Source organism: Urocitellus parryii, chromosome 8 (assembly GCF_045843805.1).
Source record: "Urocitellus parryii isolate mUroPar1 chromosome 8, mUroPar1.hap1, whole genome shotgun sequence".
Taxonomy (NCBI): domain Eukaryota; kingdom Metazoa; phylum Chordata; class Mammalia; order Rodentia; family Sciuridae; genus Urocitellus; species Urocitellus parryii.
This window is the reverse complement of record NC_135538.1, coordinates 50,695,087-50,713,211: the sequence shown is the minus strand read 5'-3', so window position 1 is coordinate 50,713,211 and position 18,125 is coordinate 50,695,087. Positions and strand designations below refer to the sequence as shown.

Below are 18,125 nucleotides of genomic sequence, written 5' to 3'. Positions count from 1 at the left end.
TGCTGAGGGAAGTGATGTAATCTACTTTTAAAAGCTCCCTCGGCCATTGTGGGAAGTAGAATCAGATGGGTCAAGAGTAGAGAAGGACAGGGCAGCAAGGTTGCGGGAATAGTGCAGTCCGGATGAAAGAGGAGGACATGCATCAGATGGAGCAGTGTAGTCTAACTAGGGTGAGTGTGCACCCTTCCTTGTCTGTGACAGTGCTCATCCCCTCCTGCTGCCCCAGCAGTCTGTCAGAGTAAGCATTTGTCCAAGATGTTTCACTTTGTAAACCAAGTATTACTATTAGGTGCATGAAAACACACCAGGAGTGAGTTTTGTAATCTTTACTTCACAGTTGTAGCTTCTGCTATGGTCTTGCATACCCGTGAGACAACTCTATGGCAAAGGGAATTTACCTTAACACGTGATTAAATCTGAAAGATGACCGATGGCCATCCATCTTTTTTCCTGTCCTTTTCCTATCTTGGTGTAACACCTCCTTTTCAATTGCAACACACAGAATGTTCACCGATACAACAAAGAGCACTTGGACATGAGCAATCTAGAAAAGCTAACTACACCAGTTTGGGCAGTGAGAGAAATATTCTGCATTGCTACTCCCCCTCATTGGCTGTCACTGTGCTGGGACCCATGGCGAGCCTGAGAGGTACAGAACACCAAGTCAGAAGGGTGAAATGGAAGCACAGAATGCTATACATGAAGAGTGTGCATGAAATATTTGCAGGAAATAGACCTGCTAAAGATCTTTCAAGGAATTGTCTGAATGCCCTCATTACAGTGTTTTTCTCATTTATTGAATGGTTATATTATTTTATTTTTGCAATATCTTTTTTTTTTTTTTTTTTTTTTGGTGATGCTAGGCAAGTCACACCACAGACCCCAATTTTGTTTGTCAAGAAAGTTGATGATACATGTTATTTAGCACAGAATGCTTGTTGATATTGAGTAACCACCATGGGAGCCACAGGGGTATTCCTGACTACATAAACCCCAAGTCACAAATCTGCTAAAGAGGCACCAGCAAATGTTAATAGCTATTGTATTAAGATAGTGCTGACGACAACTTGTTCTTAATTGATTCTGCTCTCCCACCAGGTGTGGTGGTGGTGCATTCCTGTAATCCCAGTGACTCAGGAGGCTGAGGGAGGAGGACTGCAAGTTCGAGGCCTAGCTTCTGCAACTTAGTGAGAGACCCTGTCTCAAAATTTTCAAATAGATAGGTAGATAGATAAATAAATAAATAAATAAAAGGGCTGGGGATTTAGCTCGATGATAAGCACCCCTGGGTTCAATACTCAGTACCACATAAATTGATTTAGATTACTTTTGACAGGGGGGGTGTGTGTGTGTCTGTATGTGTGTATGTGTGTGTGTAAAGTATCTGTAATGTATCAGCTTCATTAGCAGAACAAAAAACTTTAAACAACTCAATGATTCCAATGTTATGGTAGAATTATCAGGTATTTTAAACTATTTCATAGGATCAAAAGAAAATTTGGAGAAGTTTATTCTGTCACAGGTGAAACAGCTCCTGTTATTGTAAACACTGCTGTAAATTGTACAAAGTTCAACACAGAAGATGAAATTACTTGTTTTTGCAGTGATGATACATATAAAAATTTTGTGATGCTAAAAATGTTCTTTGGTGCTGGAGTTGTGGCTCAGTGGTAGAGTGCTTGCCTAGCATGTGTGAGGCACTGGGTTTAATTCTTAGCACTGCATATAAATAAATGAATAAAATAAAAGTCTATCAACATCTAGAAAAAATTTTCAAAAAATAATGTTCTTACTTTTCAAGAAAACTATGGAGCAGAAAATGACTTAGAATTTGGGGTGGCACATGCATAATTCATAACTGCATTCAATCCAGGTAGGTATAGCCTCCCAAACATGAAAATTGTAGATGTAGAAATTGACAAACTGTATCATATATGCCCAGTTAGAAAAACTGAACCTACAAAATTTTTGTGTCAAAGCCAATGTTCAGCAAAAAATACTTTGGCACAGCAGTACATGCCTCCCTTTGCCACCTGTCATCCATCATCACCTGGGTTGTGTTTGAGAACCCACTCTCTGAATTGACCTGGGTGTGCCTTAACACTATGATAGGCAAGTCTTCTGAAGTTTGAGTGCATTCTGTTCCAAACCAGTTGGAAATCTTTGATCAAAGCAATGAATGAAGCACCAAAATAGTCTAGCTTTTGAAGACATTGCAGTTAATTGAAAATAAGGCTTGTGAACAGAAGATGTTGAAATTCATCCCAATGAAAGCAAAGGAAGGAGGAACTGAACACATTAAATGATAAGACTTGAATACTACCCAAGATTTAATTCTGAAATTATACTATGATGTTTTGTAATATCTTGACTCATGGCAATCTTTCGATGGTGCTCCTAGATTTAATTGGATACATTTATGATCTGTAGCAGAATGGGGTGAAATTGAGAAGGCCCATGATTTTATATCATCTACATCTGACAAAACATTCAAAAAGATCATACATCAATTTATTTCCTAAGTTTTGTCTTGTAAAAACATTTGTTGAAAATAAGAATTCTAAATGAGGGGGAAAGACCTGTGAAAATATGAACAAAATATTTACACATTTTACTCTAAAAAAAAAATTGTCTTGGAAGAGCCCCTACTTAGCAAAATTGCTCTGAGCTTACCAGGGACTTTACATCTGCAGAAAGAGCTATTTTCTCAATTAGAAATACTGTGGTGTACACATAAATGCCAACTGGAAGTATTAACTTCAAATACTAACTATAAACAACTCTGAAGGGATCACAGGCAACTTCATAAGAAAATTAAAAACAATTTATTCTTCATGAAAAGTATCAGTAAAATGCATACTAGAGACAAGGTTACAAAAACCAGGGCGAGTAAATTATGTAGCAAAAAATAATTACTATCTTATGTTTTTGCAAATGCTCAGATAAATGATACAAAAGACTTTTTATCTCTAATGTGTATAAAAATGTTTTTTTAAGTTTTAATAATTTTGATTTTAAATAGATTTTGAATAGGAGTATTTCACAGGTCCAAACTATTTTTTTTTTAAATCTGCCAGTTCATAAATCAGCACTTTAAAAAATTCTATTATTTTATCTATGCAGGAACACCTCCTGATTTACATTATGGCCCCATTTCCACCTCCCTTGATTACCACTGACAGACAAGGGAAAACATGAGATGCATTTATGTTTTGAGATTTGCTCAGTACCACGGTAATAATCTTCTGGTAGGAAAATATATAAACAGTGTCTCAATAGGCAGCTCCCCACCACACCCCCAACAAAGGAATGCTTTGAAAGCAGGCCTAAAGATTTCCCTTCCAAAATTACTAGGTATTTCCAGGAACAGCAGGTTTTGAAAGACATCTTCTTAAATGTAGCATCCTCCTTGTATGAATGTCAGAGAGAGATGAAATGTAATTAAAAAGAGTTTCCCCCCCTCTCTCATTTGAGTGTTCTGGTAAGTACGTACGAATTATACTTGGAAATGAATCCTTTCATAAACTGGCGCTTTATTTAGTACTTGGGGATTGAATAAAAACAAAGAGCATTTCCCCTTGTATTTAGGAGCATATTTCTAGTCTTCACCCTGTTACCTTTAAAATAGGAAATGAAGAATTCAGACACAATAAAAATTCTTCTTTGGCCTCTATCATGGCAGGCAGTGAGGTCACTGAAAAAGGCCCTGAAACTCTAATGTTTTCCACCCACGGGAGGCCCCCAGGGAACCAAGGTACTTCCTTGCAGTGCACTGGGAAGAACTGCCACCTGCAAACAATGGGCAGCCAGAATTCCCACCAATATCCCTGCAATACTCTTTGAAACATCAGGTAGACAGCTTTGCCCTCCGAGAGGACAGAACTTCTCACGTCCAAAATAAGCTTAATACAGGTATCCTAAACCATGGATTACTCAAAGGAAAAGCATAAGTAAATCTGCCCCCAAACAGATAAAAATATAGCCCAAATGCAGCCCAAATGTGCACTTACTGCTTGAAGACCTGTGAAATGATTGAAATGGTTGAATCTCAAAGGTTGAATTCAATTTGATTATGATCACTGTGTTCCTGCTTATGGCAGAAAGACAATCTTGCTATTTCCAGATAAGGTCTTCTCTTCAGAGTGAAACCTTCAGTTGCTTCAGGCAAGTAGTCAAATTACTCACTTCCAATGCCCCTCAGGGCTGTTCCTTTCCCTTTCCCTTCTCACCCATGGGGAAGATTACTTCGACCAGGCAGTAATGGAGACAGTGTCTGGCTCAAGTGCTGCCCTCCAAGCCCTCAGTGGCCTCTGTGGGACGCGTTGTCCCCCTGTCTTTGTGTGTAGGCTGACTGCTGATGTAGCCCGGTCACCACCTCATAAGGGCTCAGCATATCTGTGGCCATGACCCCTGCTGGTCTCCAGTGGTGAGGTCAGCATGCTGCCTTCCACGCCCTCTCCATTTTGATCTCTGGCTCTTCAGCATCTCCATGTTCCCCAACCTGACAAGTTGGACTGCTGAGATTTCCCCTATGCCACCACATACAGGCTTTGGGAAACTGAAAGGGGACACTATACTGGGGCCTGCTTCTGCCTAACAATGCCCCACTGCAGGGTGCACTGCAAGGTGGTTTCCTTCCAGAATTCCTGACAGGATGCAAGGTACAAGTGCCCTCTGCGTTGGGGGCTTCCTTCAGCCTCTTGGAGTTTCTAACATCTCACTTTTCTCTCAAGCTGAAGTCCAGGAACTGGGGCATTGGATCTCAGTGACCCACCCATTTCTTCAGTCTAGAATCTCTGCAAGTTCCTCCCACTAACTCAGGAAGGGCTTCTCTCCTTCCTGGACAAAGAGAAACTATCCTGCAGCCTCCCTCCTGTTCACAGCTAAGTGTGCAGGACATGCCATCCCCTTCTGCGATCTGGTTCTCTGGAATCCACAAGTCATTTTTTTTTTTTTCTAACAAAGCCTGCCTCTTAAATGAAGGCAGGGCTAACTGGTCTCTGAAACATGCTCCAAGGGCCTATTTTGAACGTCAAAAGCTGAACAATGTCTTCTTTGTCCTTGGCCATGTTCTGGTCTCCCCCTGAAGTAATAGAATCTTTAACCTCAATGGGGAAGACTCCCTGGGTGATAAGCATTAGGAGGAAGGGAAAGTAAATTGAATACCAGTTGAAAATATTATTCCCACTAAACCAGCTGCTCATGATGCAAGGTCTCGGAGGTCCAGAACATTCATCCAGGATTTAAAAGCAAGCCAACAAAGCAAAACAAAAAAAGCACCAGCAACAGGCTGACATGTCCTTCTTCCAGAAGGCATTATTTATGCATAAAGAATTCAAGAATGGCTTTCCATTCTTGAATTCTTTACATCTGATATCCTTGATCCATACAGATACTCCCCTGTGGGACTCCTTCCTTCAGGGGCCTTGTCGTCTTTGTCTCTCCTTCTAAACTTGCTGTGTTCACTCAACACATCCCTGAGACCTCAGACCCTTCCTTCCTTATCTCTTCACTCAGTCCTTCCTTACCTTATCTTACACCAGGGCTATTCAGCCTTGATCCCTACTTTCAGCTAATTCAGCTAATTCAGCTGATGTTTTCTTCAATCTTTGAGAACATCCTACTCACTTGACTATATGAGCCAATTCTTCACTCTAGGTCACCACAAGGTCAGATTTTCCATTCCCAAGGGACAAGCATTACCAGGCAAACTCACCAAATTGGGCTAAGGGGAACCATTAAAAACCGGCAAATTCCAGTCAGATCTAAATCCAGAATGTGTTTTATTCTATCTATTAACACCCACCCTATAGTTTAGTGCTTGTCTGAATCTTTTCTAGATTCTCTAAGCCCCTTCTGTCCATTATGCCAGCTCTCTCTCCTACTTCACCAATACCTCCCTCTCTAGTGGCTCAGGGCAGGGGGCACTGAGAGCTCAGGTGGGTGCGTTGGTGGGGACCACAAAGCAGGGATTTTCTCACGATGGCTGCTCTGGATCTCAGCTACATGAGATCATTGTTGTGAGGACTAGCCAGGGAGTTTCATCCAAAGAACACAGTACTTCTGTCACAACTGGAGGTATGAGGATCAGGGAAGGCAGTGGGGCTTGCCTTAGATGCCCCCTCCAATACTTTCATGCACTATGCTCTTTCCTGTATGGCATGTTGGCTGAGGTACAGCCAGATAACTTTGGGGGCTACAGTTTTCCAAGTGCCAATCCTCTTTGGATCATATTTCTGAGTAAAATAACCAGAACTCATCCTTTTCCCAGGAGCTACTTTTACCCACAGAAGATCTGGTTCTGCTTGATCCACATAGTCTTTACAGATTCTTCCCATGCGCCCCTCATGGTCTTTGATAAGTAATTTTCAGCCCCTAAGAAAATTACCTCCAGAAAAACCTCTTGGTACCTGAAATCAAGAATCTGCTGAATGACTACAAAACAGTGGGAAGCTTAAAATCATAATCAACAAGCATTGAATAAGTGCACAACTTAATTTAGTATTACACAGACTTGCTTCTAAAAATGGACAATATTGACAATGACAGGCATAAAAGTATCTGCACGTGAACAAACTGGGTAAATACAGGAAGTAGTGACATTGAGTGCCAGCAAAGGGGAAAAGCGCACTTTAGTCAGAGCAGAGTGTGATCTCCTACATTTAAGGCAGAGGTTGTGGTGGTGGGGAGGGGGCCAGCAAAGCATTTAAATCATAGACAGTGCTTGGTTAAGCAAGAAAAAACACCCTACCACAGGTTCCCAAAGATTGAAATAGCATTTCAAAAAAGAGGAACACAAGGTATGCTGCCCCCTTCCTTTTGCTGTAGCAGCTGGCCTGCATCCACAGCTGCTCTCCATCCAGTGCATTGAATCTGGCATGTAGGTGAGGGCCAGGTGGGGGAAGCCAGTAATGAAGAATCCCAGGATGCTGTGTCCAGGTAGCTGAGGCTTAAGGAATGCCTGGCAAACATTACCCCTCATGTTGATATGTCTTTTGTTACAGAAATGACTGGCGTAGTCCCTCCCCCAACCATGGAAAACATGTTATAAAGCTTATTTTCTATCATTCTTTTGAAGGATATACAAAGAAAAGCCTGAAGTTGGGCTGCTGTGTCAAATCCTTACTTTGTAGGAAGGACCTTAAGTCTGGGATAGAGCCCTCCGCTGCTGAGGAGATTCTTCAGATCATGCCACAAAGCAAACATAATTAATGCCTGGAGAGAAAGGCAATCCCATGGACAGGCTGTGTTCTGTCTGGCTGAGGGCTCAAGTAAACCATGCTTTGAGAGGTATAGAAATAGGTGGGTGCATAAAAAGCTAGCACCTGCTTTCTCTTCCTCAATACCAGCAGCCCATTCAGCTATTCTTCTCTCTCCAATCATTCAGTCTTGTACTCTTCTGGTCTCCTCCAGATTTTGAATCATTCTGTATTTTCTCCCTGGTCTCACATATCATTCTGTACTGAATACCTTCCTTTTTTTTTTTCTTTTTCTTTTTTGGTTAAAATTGTGTTGGTGAAAGCAGAAGGCAAAGAAGTAACTGCTTTTTTGATCACCTGGACTTTTAACAAGATGATTAAGATTCTAAACAAAAGATCTTGAAACACAAATAGTTCCAAGATACAATGGTAGTTCCTAAAATGGTCTAGGACAATGACCCAGCCTAAGTCATATAGGAAGTAAATGTGCAGCCACCAGAAAATACAGAAACTCAACATCCAAGCAGATGACACCCTAGCATCCAGATGCCCAGGAAACCAGCTGCACATTCAGGACATGTCTAAGTAACATCTGTTAAGTACCTACCTTGAGAGTGACACTGTACTGCATGCTATAGATGGACAGACAAAAAGGTGGCACAGCAAACAAGATTTGGAACACATGGGGCCAAGAGTCTTCGGTTTCCTAGGAGGGCAAGACCCATACATATGGATTTCTTGAGTCTCGGCTAAATCAATTACTGAGCTTGGGCAAGTCATAAAAATCTTCTGAACCTTGGCTTTCTTGTATCAGAATTTAACTACTAATCTAAGTCATCAGATACTGAAAGCAATTGAGAGATACAAATGTTTAATGGAAGAGAAGGAGAAAACTGGGATTTCAGCTGAGCCTTGACAAATGAATGGGATTCTAATGGAAATGAAGGATTTGTGGATTCCAGGAAAGGAAAAGAAAGGCCAGAACACCTCTTTCATATTCATGAGATAGCAGGTGTTATCCAGGTTAGTGTGGTGGTAGATGAGGTGAGCCAGGTGTGACTGGGAAGGACACAGAGACTGGGGAAGGCACAGAAGGCCAGGCTCTGGAATCTGGTCTTTCTGCTTCTATTTATTGTGTGGTTAGTAAAGGCAAAAGAATCAGTATGTACATCAGCCAGTACCTCCATTTCCACACGGATCTACGCCTCCACACTCAATCTAGAAAGTATGGGAAAAAGTGAAGCAACTGTTATTTGCAAACCATGGGAGAGGCTGAAGGGCACAACATATCAAGAGAACATCAAGAGAATGAGGATCCTGCAAAGGTGTACAAAGGACAGCCACACAGGGACATTTTTAGGGAGGAGACAACGATAAAAAAATAGACAATGTTAGAATGTTACAGTTCACTGATAACTCAGCTCCAGAGTTTTAGATCTGAAAAACAATGAAGCATGGTGTTTGGATTTCCAGGTTAGAAAATAAACCAGACAATACAAGGTGATACCCTCCAAACTCTGAGAGAGCAACCGGAGAAACCATTAACAGAAATCAGTGCCTTTTCAAGTATCCCAGTGAGTACATATATGCTGGACTATGGGGGAACATGTCACACCATATCCGGACTGGAATTAAAATAAAATTAAAACAAAAATCAAATTTCACAAGTGACAATATTTGAAATTGTTATTGCTTCTAAGTAGACCCAACACACGTGGGGGAAATGAAAGAATTTGGTATTTATTTGCCTTTTCAGTAGAGCTTAAACTGGGCAGCATTTCACAGAAATACAGAATCAGTAACGTATTCTGGAGATTAAAAGAAGGCATGGGAAAAGTTCCCTGGGCTTTGTTGTGGGGAAGGAGATCTGGCTCAATTTTAATTTTCCATTAAAGGCCTACTTTTCAATACAAAGCAGATGGAATTCTTATACAACTCCTGAAAAGCCTACTATTTTTGGGTACCTAAAAGATAGAAGCTCTGAAGAAAATGAAAGTGTTTGAATTCCTCAGATAAAATCCCACCAGCACATTCAAAAGGTGCAAGTACTTGCAAATCTTTAAAAGACAAGTTAAGAGGTCCTTCCTGCGACAGGCTGCAGCTCCCTCTGACTCCAGCTAGCTGATGATTTCTGCTTCTCTTCCGCCTGCTCCCACCCTGGTGGCTTCGAACTCCCTATGCCTGCTTCATTCCCTGCCCTCCAGAAGCTGCCACCTCATGCTTCTGTCCTCCCTGAAAAGATTTTCAAAGTGTTCCACTCTGCCTGCTCCCTCCCCACTGAAATCAGAACAAGGCCTGGGAATTCACATGGCAGAAGATCCTCAGACTCTCATGCACCCCCTGCTCCTATCATGAGATAAGACCTGGTTCCACGTATTCTCCATTTTCCAATCTTCCAGGGTGGATGGAAGAACAAGAGGGCTGGTGTTCACCATGCACAAACAATGAGTTTTAGGATGGGAGCTGCTGGGTACCAATTTGCCCTCACAGTTCACAGGCTCTTTTGAGAGCTGGAACAAATTTAGAGTGAAGAGCTTATGTAGCTTGCTAGCCATGTGGCCCTGACTAAATCAACGTATATGCTTCAGTTTTCTCCCCCTTTCAAATGGAATAATGCTGGGTGTTGGCAAATCGACCATATGCAAGATAGAGTTACTGATTTCCAAAGAGCTCACAAATCAGTGTAAAAAGCCAGCACCCACCCCTCCCCAGGCCCCAGATGACTCCCTCTGCTTTACAAGTCAGGCTGTGATGAAGGGTACCTCAGTGCTCTGTGAGCACAGACCGAGGAGTGAAGGAAGGGCTTCCCAGCAGCCATGTCTTGAGTGGAGTCACAGTGAGACAGAGGTGACTTTGAATCTCCCATGGAACAACATATAGCTAACTGTGCAAAGAAAGGGCAAGGAGGCAGGGAACAAGACACCCCATTTCAGAGCAAAGCAGGAGAGAATCGGGTGAAACAGGCCTGGCCTCACTCTTTGTGAGCCTCAGTCTCTTTGTGTGACTAATGGGAATAACAATACTATGCCTGCCACAGAGTTGTAATGATTTAGTAAATTAGTGTATGTCAAGCACTGAACAAAGGCCTTCAGGGTTCAATAAAAAGTAAGTGTTGATATTTGTATGGTGTATTCAGGGATGGGCAAGTAGCTGTTATGCTGTGTGTTTTTTGACACCATTAGAGATAGGGGAAAACAAGGCCAGAAACAAGGAGCCTTTCAAAAAGCTTTCTGAACAAAAGTAATCAATAGGCTAAGACTCTCCCTTGATGAACTTTTTTTTTTCTCCTAACAGCGTACAGTTGATAGGTGCTCAGTATATATTTGCCCAATCCAGCGAGGCACGGCTTGAGGTCATGGGCTTGCTTGCAAGGGCACAGCATGTGATTAAACTCTGCTTCAGGAGAATACCTAAGAAGACCCAGTGCAGCCTTCCCTTTAGAGCAAGGTGCAGAGCAGGCCACTCAGAAGCAGGCGGAGACAGATGGGAAGTGCTCTCGTCCAAATATTACGACAACTTGGAGTCTCACAAACATTGTTAAAGTTTCATGAGTCAGTAAGCATTATCTTTGCTTCCCACGTTTTTATTAGGCCATAAATCCAGTTCAATTTATATCCTTCTAGGATTACTGCGTTCTAATCAAGTCCAGAGTGTCACTTATTCCTAAATTGTCTATGCTGCATGTCACCCAAGTCCATCTGGATAATATTGTTCAGACTACTTATGTGTTTTAGTAGCTAAAAATTAGATTTGCTCAATCAGAAACACTAAAAAAAATAAATGATTATATTCCTCTAAGTAACCAAATCACTTTTTTCACAGCAATCAAGTACATGACAGTCATAATTCATGTTTTTTTTTTTTTTTCCTACTCTGTAGTTCATTCTCCCTTTAGAAAGTCAGGATACATTGTGAAGTCAATCTCAAGGGACTTAATTGTAAATAGGTTAAAATCTGGTTGTCTGACTAAAACAAAGAATCTCTTTCAAAGGGTTGACTTCAGAGTGCTTTCCTGTTTCTATTTTCAAGAATAAAGAAGACTCAGTATTTCTTAAGAAGACTTACTAAAAATTCTATTTTCAATCATACCACATAAATGAAGTTCCTACCTTCTCAAAAAATTCTTGCTCCAGAACTGACAATCACCCAAATCTTTTTCTAAATTACTTGAAATTTCCTTATATGCACACAAACCATTTTCACCTTTCCTAAAGGACAGATGTGTGTGTGTGTGTGTGTGTGTGTGTGTGTCTGTGTGTACATATGTACATAATTACCACATAAACATATCACTTTTCCTTATGGGGACACTATTCGGAGTGCTTTACATTGATTAACTATTGACTCCTCAAAATAGTTCCTGCTCACCATTTTAAAGATAAAGAAAGGTGGGCACAGAGAGAGGAGGTAATTTGGGCCAGCCCACATAGTTGGAAACCTGGACCCTGCTCCAACTCCATGCTTTTAACCTCATGTCCCACCTGAACTATAAACTTGATGACTTTGCCACCTTGAACAAGTCACTTGAACTCTCTGTACTTCATTTTTTCTCACAAGTAAGTCATTTTACATATTGGACTATATGATCTCTAAGATTCTGGGTCCCATGACATATGCTCTTGAAAACCTTTGCAAGAGAGTCCCTCACAATTCTATGTTCTGCAGATTTTGATATGTACTTCTACCTGGGCTGGGAAGTCGAAGGTTTTAAGATTTATACACTTTCATTCCCCTAATGCTACGCTGCTCAGGCTCAGAAACTGTTGGTGCTAAAGCCAATAGCACTTTTCATTCTGTATCTTGTTATCTCTGCAGCCCTAGATATGAACTCCCCCAGGTCTGTCCATCACTTCGTACCTCTCCCACTCAGGGCCTGTACTCCTCCTGCATTCCTGGGCTCACTCTGGCCCTGTCTGCTCGTTAAACTCCATGTACCCACATCCATGGCTTCAAGAATCTGTCACTTACTACTAACAAATTTATATTTGAATTCTAGCCCTCTTCCCTTACTCCAGACCCATGTATGCAATGGAGACACCTCCACCTGGAAGTCCAAAGTGTCTGTGATGACATCTTCCCTTTGCACACACCCAGCTTACTGTACTACCTGTTTCCACTATCTCCCCACCTCATTTCCCAAAGACCCCTTTTCTATGCACCTCCATATCACTCTTTCTCACCCTATCCCCACTTCATCCCTTCCATTTTGACCCTCACCTATAGTTCATCTGAGTTTCTAGTAACTATCCTCCCTGAATCAGTCGGCCTGGCTCGGACCAAAGGCCCACACACTATGGCCAGGTGATAATTTTAAAATCCAAAATAGGTCAAAGTCACGTCTCCACTTATAATTCTTGAGTAACACTTATAAGTACTTATTAGAATCTTCTCAATTTCTTCTCCAGCCCTGTATTATTCCTTTTTCCATCTCTCTACCACCCCATTGGGTCGTGAACTAACTGCAGCATCCCAAAAGGTCTCTGCCTTCACCTTCTGGGTTGTTCTTTCTGGAGCAGTGGCCTTCCCACATTTAACTAACCAACTCCTACTCCCAGATACCTCTTCCTCCAGTCTTTACTGTCTGGTCGCCCCACCTCTTTGCTGTGCATACTCTCTGTGTCCTGTGTATGTACCCCTAGAATCAGCATGTATAATATTGTCAGAGGCTTCCTCCTTTCTCAGTTGAGCCAGTAGGTAAGTTCCTTGGGGCAGGATCACCACCCCCCCACACACCTTTTGCTCCCAAGCACTAGTTCAATGTCTGGAAAATTGTAAATGCAGACAATTCACCAATTCATACAGACCTATCTATATAGAAGGACCTGTGCAGAAGGACCTAGCTTAAAATAAAGAAGCACAGAGAGTGAAACTACTTCCAGTATCAACCAACATACTTTGATTTTGCATTTTCAAATTTTATTTTTTGTTTCCCAGATGAATAACAGATGAGGGTCTAAATAGAAGAAAGGAAGGTAGGGATGGATACTTTATTAGATATAAAGTTCTGTTTTCTATCAACCAGAAGTCTCAATTTCCAAAGTATGCTAACCACCCACCTCCCTTGTGAAAAATGTCTTAATTCCTATCATGACTATAAACATATGAAGTATTTTGAACTGCCTAGTGACTTAGTGGAAGGGCTTTGGAACCAAACTAATTGAGCCTGATTTCGACTCTAGCACTTAGTAGCTACATGATCTTTTGGGTTAGTTACTAGTAAGTTACTGAAACTTGCCCATTCGTAAAATGGTAATTATAAGTGAAACCACTTCATATCATTATTGTTAAGATTTGAGCTTAAACAGTACATGACACACAGTAAATTATCAATGTTAGCTTATTATTATTATTATTATTTATTATTATCTCTTCTAGTACACATTGAGCTTCTGAAGAGCAAGGACAGCAGGAATATTCATTTCTACAGCCCCATGTCCCCCAATGTCTTACACAAAATAACATACTAGGCTGATGTTTGCAGAACTGATGAATAAAGCAAAGTGTTCACAGCCAAAAACAGAAAGAAAGAGCATTATTAATTATGATCACAGGCATGGGCAGAATTCAGAACTGCTGCAATAGTTTGGAGACTTGTGGAGTACAGGGACTATCCAGAACACTAGCAGGTTCCCCTGTTCCTGGAGGTCTGAAAGCTCAAAACTTCCAAGAAATGCACAGGACAGACAGCTGCTGATGAAGGGGCCCAGGTAGAGCTGAAGAGCTGAGCTGGCTGGGCATCTGGCCTTCTCTTTAGAAACTTCCATGTCCCAGTGGTAGAGCAGTTGCCTAGAATGCACAAAGCCCTGAGTTCCACCATCAGCATGGCCCTGGGGCAATGAGTTTTACCTTTCCTATTCTGCTTCATTTCCTCTTAAGGATATGTGATTTCCAAGGATCCCACTAGCCACTATGGAAGTCTATAAAATCACCAGACAAAGATGGAGGCCAAGGAAGGTGCTTCTGGAGTAAAAACCACCACATCAAAGTCAACACAGGAAGTGACAGATGGGCTATATGATAAGAGATTACTGAGTGAGAAGTGGCCCCTTAAAACATGACAAAAAGCAAGGTTTCTGAAATATGATTAAGATGAAAATAACTGAACTTACAAAATCTAAAGAACAAAAGCAAGGTTGGGTGTCGGCTCTTAGATTTCCATTTAATTTAATTACCATCAGCCAACAAGCTTCTTGAGGGTAGTGGATATACCTTGTTAAATGGGAGTGTTTGGCAGAGCTGTTCATTAAAAATACATTTCTTGTCCTTTTTTTCTGGACACATGGCTTACCTACATTTCTCGGGGCCCCTTGCAATTAAATTTAGCCATATACATAGCCCTCATGTTTGTAGAAGTGATGTGGGTCATTTGTAGGCCAAGACATTTTACAAGTGGATACATCTCTTCATTCTGTCTTTTGCCCAGTCAGCTAAAACAGGCTACAAAGAAAAGCCATGTAATTGTGCAGCTACAAGATAGGGGCAAGGGACTCAGAATTGCCAAATGGAAGAAAGCCACCCAATGACCAGAAACACCCATTTTGGACTATTACATAGGCAAGAATAAATGTGCATTGCTTTTGAACGATTATATGTTTGCAGGCCTATTTGTTACAGCTGCTAACATTATCCTAATTAAAACAGGTGTCCATACCAATGATCTAACTCATATTTGTTGATTGTTAAATGAACCACTGATTACCTACTAATGTAATACTTGGTAGGAAATGAGACAAATGAGATTAGGCTCCTTTTCTCAAGGTACTGACCAAATTAATGGTAGAAACAGCATGACAAACATAATGCCTGCTGCTAATATTTGAAAACAACATGGCTCAAAAAAGAGTTAATGAAGTCTTCAGAGGAAAGATGACATTTGTGACAGACTCCAAAGGTTAAAGAGAATTTTTAGCAAGTCAGATTAGGTTGGAGACTCCAACCTAAGACTCCAACCTGAGAGGAAAGTAGAGTGTGCATTTGTTCACAGTCAACCTTATCATTAAGTCTCTAACTTGGTCAACAGAGTGTGAGTTTATTATGCACTGACTTTTCTTTCTGGGTCTGGCATCCAACAAACAAGTCTTTGTTTTTACAGTACTCTCATTAACTCTATTGCTTTTTTTAATGTAAAAAGTTCCACCATAAATGTCCTTAGAAAGCACAGAAGCAAAATATTTAATGAATCATAATAATTCTGTTCTTGAAGAACAAACTTCAAACTATTTTGTTACTTGCTATAGTCCTGATCTTAGGAATCAATCAACAGGCCCAACGAAAGTTTTGACATTATTGATTAAGCACATGCCACCTGTTTACAAAACAGAACATTAAGCCCAAATTTTTCATTAACACTTCTACTTTAAGAGGTACATCAGATAGTCCAAGGTTCAGCATTCTAAATCTTCTGTTCAGAGCTAAGTGCCCCAAAGCCTCAGATAGTTAAACTACTTCCTCTAAAAGACTGTGAGTTTCTTCAATTGAAAACACAGTGCCCATGGGGTAGGGACTGGGGAGAAAGACCGGACAAAGAATGAAAATTATTTTAGTTGCGTGGGTGGTAAGAGGAAGAGTGTGGGCATCTGAAGGCTACCATGAAGCAAGCAAGACAGTTTCCATGGTCTTGCAAGTGCCAATTCAATGCAGGTCCTCAGTTACTTAGTTGAATAAAAGAGTGAAACAGCATCATTGGGCAGACCAGATTTCATTTCAAAAGACTCCAGCAAAGAGGCCTTAGACTAGATAGAAGAAACAAGTCAGGTTTCCTCACTCTTGTCAAACACCAATTTAATTCTAATTCAGAAACAAAATTCTTCTGATCCTACACCAATTTACCCTATCCCAACTCTTATAACTATCCTCAAAAAGAGAAGGGGTAAAATGAGGGAGTGGGGAGGTTATCTTAAAAGTAAACTCTCAAAACAGCTGGGATAATTTCCCCTTAAATCTAAGACACATAGCAGCTGACAGTCTACACTACTGGTCTATGAACACAGCAAAATGCTGCCACCTGCCACCCGGCATCTAGGGGGCCTTTCTTTTTTTGGTAAATGTGACAGGAAAGACTCTGAGAGAAGATCAACTGCTTCCTAGGAAAGAAAGGGAAGCCCTAGGGAAAAGAAACAAGAAGCATGGAGCCGATGATCCTTGGGTACTTTGTGTGTCTCCTGCTATGCACTGAAAGGGCTCTTTGTGTGTTACACACACACACACACACACACACACACACACACGGGCGAGTCTCTGTGATTTACTGGGGGAAGGAGAGGCTAGAAGGGTGATTTGATTATGTCTCTTCCCTAAGTGTCCCAGCAAATACCGCCTGGGCCCAAGCTCGGTGGCCTCTTCTGGCCCAGTCCCCCTCCGCCTGTAGCCGCAGAGATAAGAGAGGGGAGGAGACCAAACAAAAACAACCATCGATCTAGGGAAGTGGAGAGGAAATTCAGCGAGTGAGCAGGGAAGGGAGGAGAAAGGGGCTAGAGAGAGCAGCAGGGGTGGGGGACAGAGGAAGAGGAGGGAAGGCTCCGACACAGGGGAAAGGGGAAGGGTGGGTGGGTGGTGGCACAGGAAGAGTGAAGGGGTGGATGGGGGAAGTGCAAGGGAGGTGCCAGAAATAGGCAGTAGGATGCGCTGGGGAAGGCGACGGCCGCCGAGGGAGGAGGCCCAGAGGTGGAGGAGTGGGGCAGGGGTTGGGTGGGGAGGGAAGCAGCACGGGGCATCAATTATTAAGTGATTACATCATCCTTGACATTAAAACAACACACACAGCCCTGGTCCCCACGGGGGGCCCCAAAAGGAGGGCGGGGGCGGAGTCTGGGCCAGCCTCGCCCCCAAGCCAATTCCGATTCCCACCCGGCGCCGGCTCACAAGCGAAGAAATGAGCCCCCATCCCTGCGCTACCTCGGGACCGCACCCCACAAAGGTGTCCTGCGACAGGGCCTCGGGAAGACCCCTAGTGCTGCCAACTCTCCCGCAGCCCCGCGCGGTGCCCCAGAGGCGGCAGTGGCCGAGGGACTGCAGCGCGGGGCCCCAGCCTCGGGGGCCGCCCTGTGCGGGGGCGCGGGCGGCCGGGCGTCTCCGCAGCATCCCCGCGGCCTCCAGAGGCGCATCCCGGCAGCTTACCTGTGCGGCGCTCAGGCTCCGAAGCCCATTCACATGGTCCACTCCCCGCCCTCCTTCGGCGCGGCCGAGGCGGGTCCAGTAGCTCCGCTGCGGACCCGGGAGCCGGTGGGCCCTCCGAGATCTCCGAGGGGGCGGCGCCGGGGTGTCCCCGGCCTGGCCGCCGGATCCCTCCCTGGCGTGAGCCGCGGCTTTGTGTGCGCCCGGAGAGTGCTCGGTGCACGGGGAGAAGCGCCGCGCGCCCGGACAGCGGAGGACGCCGGGCTCGGAGCGCAGCCTCGCCTCTGCTCTCGCGGCCGACCGACGGGCGGGTCTCGGCGGCCTCGGGCTCGCGGCGACCCCTCCTCCTCTCCCGCGGCAGCCCCCTCCCCGCCGGCTCCGCTCCTGACAGATGGCGCAACTGCAACGACGCGCCGCCGCCGCCGCGGCTGCTTGCAGCTACTCTCGCTGATGCTCGGGCCCCTCCAGCTCCCGAGGGGAGCGAGGAGGGGGCGGGGCATGACCTGAGAGTGGCAAGTCGCTCTGCCCTATCAAAGGGCCCCTTGGGAGCTGCGGGCCTCAACCATTGGTGTGTGGGACGGGGGCGGAACGGCCATGGGTGGTGCCGCCGAGTGGGTTGAGCGTTACTGTGGCAGCGGGCATCCTGGCGTGCGTGCAGTGTAGGGTGTGCGAGAGGATGCGAGGCTGGAGGAGGATGTGTGTGTGTGTGTGTGTGTGTGTGTGTGTGTGTGTGTGTGTGTGTTAAGGATTGTGCGGAGTTGTGAGTTGGTGGGATAGGGCAGGAGAAAGAAGGGAGAGCATAAGCTGCAGTTT

General features: G+C 43.6%; 1 protein-coding gene across 2 annotated transcripts in view; it reads right to left on the bottom strand.

The window, feature by feature from the left end:
* Fyn (FYN proto-oncogene, Src family tyrosine kinase) overlaps nt 1-17,753 on the bottom strand; it is a 202,953-nt gene extending 185,200 nt beyond the window's left edge. For both annotated transcript variants that reach the window (XM_026395068.2, XM_026395069.2), the window contains exon 1: nt 17,316-17,753. The gene's annotated coding sequence lies outside the window, so the exon portion shown is untranslated. The remainder of the gene's footprint in view (nt 1-17,315) is intronic.
* Nucleotides 17,754-18,125: the final 372 nt, after the last annotated feature.